This window comes from Camellia sinensis, chromosome 15 (assembly GCF_055761805.1).
Source record: "Camellia sinensis isolate YWXY chromosome 15, ASM5576180v1, whole genome shotgun sequence".
Classification (NCBI taxonomy): Eukaryota; Viridiplantae; Streptophyta; class Magnoliopsida; order Ericales; family Theaceae; genus Camellia; species Camellia sinensis.
The window spans coordinates 84,076,421-84,078,393 of NC_138975.1; positions in this window are offsets into that span (position 1 = coordinate 84,076,421).

The following is a 1,973-nucleotide window of genomic DNA, read 5'->3' on the forward strand; positions in this document are numbered from 1 at the left end:
TCGTGGATGGGAGCTCGGTTGTCTTTGAGCACTAGATCCCCCTCTTTCAAATTCCTGGACTTAACCTTCTTGTTGAAAGCCCTGGCAATCCATCGTTGATAACCCTGGATGTGATACAGTGCTTTCAACCATCTTTCATCAAAGAGCATGAGTTCTTCAAACCTGCTTTGCTGCCAATATGCCTCAGCTATCTGGCACTCAGCCATAATTCGTAATGTCAGAACCTCAACTTCGATAGGCAGAACAACCTCTATCCCATAAACCAAGGAATACGGAGTTGCCCTAGTAGAAGTTCGAATTGAAGTCCGGTAGCCCCAAAGAACAAATGGCAGCTTATCTGGCCAGTCGCTGTAAGTTTCCACCATCTTCAGCAGAATATGCTTGATGTTCTTATTGGCGGCCTCAACAGCTCCGTTGGTTTGCGGCTGATATGAAGATGACTTTTGAAAAGCCACGTTGTATTTCTTCAACAAGTCGATCACCTCCTTTTTAAAGTGGGAACCATTATCTGAAATAATCTCATTCGGGACCCCGTAGCGACAGATAATGTTGTTTCTGATGAACTTAGCAACATGCGATGCCTTCAACACCGCGTAAGATTGGGCCTTAACCCACTTCGTGAAGTAGTCTATCGCTACCAGAATGTACTCATGCCCGTTGGGCCCCTTTGGAGTGACAGCCCCAATCACATCAATCCCCCAGACTAAAAACGGCCATAGCGAAGTCATGTCGAATAGCTTCAACGGCGGAATGTTCATGCGGTTTGCATGGATCTGGCATTTATGGCATCGCCGAACAAAGCCAATACAATCCTCCTCCATGGTTGACCAGTAATAACCTGTCTAAGGATTTTCCGGGCTAGCATCACCCGGCTTGTGTGCGCTCTGCACTCTCCTTCATGGATGGCCTCCATCAGGTGCTTGGACTTTTCAACATCAACACACAGTTTGTGCATCCCGAGATGACCCCGCTTGTACAGTTTACCTCCGTAGACGATGAACTGAGCAGCCATTCTCCGAATTGCCCTCTTATCTTTGGCGTTTGCCCCTGGTGGATAAGCCTCCTTTTCCAAGAAGTTCCAAATGTCATAATACCAGGGGTTTTGATCTTGTACCTCATCTATGGCAGCAATCAGCTCGTAGGCCGGCACGAATTTCTGTTCAATGATGATTGGACGCATCTGGACTTCAAAAGAGATTTCTATCATAAAAGATAAAGTTGCTAATGAATCAACGAACCTGTTGTTCTCTCTTAACAGATGAGCGAAGTTCAGTTTCTCAAACCGACGAATCAGAATGTCCAAGGTCTGGTGATAAATTCTCATCTTTTCTTCTTTAACTTTCCAATCTCCTTTAGCTTGAGATATAACAAGGTTCGAGTCCCCGATAACATCCAACCGTTTTGCCCCTAGTTCCAGGGCAGCTTCTAGCCCAGCAATACATGCCTCATATTCTGCTTCATTGTTCGATACTTTGAACCGGAGCTTGAAGGCCAAAGGTATGCGGGAATTGTCGGGTGCTATCAGCAACACCCCTATCACATACCCGTATTGGTTTGACGCTCTGTCAAAGTACATCGTCCAAGTCTCTTCTTCAACATGTAGAATGGCCTCGTCTGGGAACAGCTATTCAACTGCTTCATCTCCCTCCACTGGGTGGTCAGCTAGGAACTCCGCTACCACTCTCTCTTTCACGAACTTGCATGTCATGTACTTCAGATCGAATTCGGAAAGCAGAAGCAACCAACGGGCTAGCCTTCTCGTAAGTAGTGGTTTCTCGAAGAGATATTTGATGGGATTTAATCTTGAAACCAGTATTACAGAGTGAGCTAACAGGTAGTGCCTCAGCTTCCTGGTAGCCCATACCAAGGCCAGACAAGCCTTCTCCATCAGAGTGTAGCGGGTCTCGTAATCCAGCATTTTCTTGCTCAGGTAGTAGATAGCCTTCTCTACCTTGTCCTCAGACTCTTGTGCA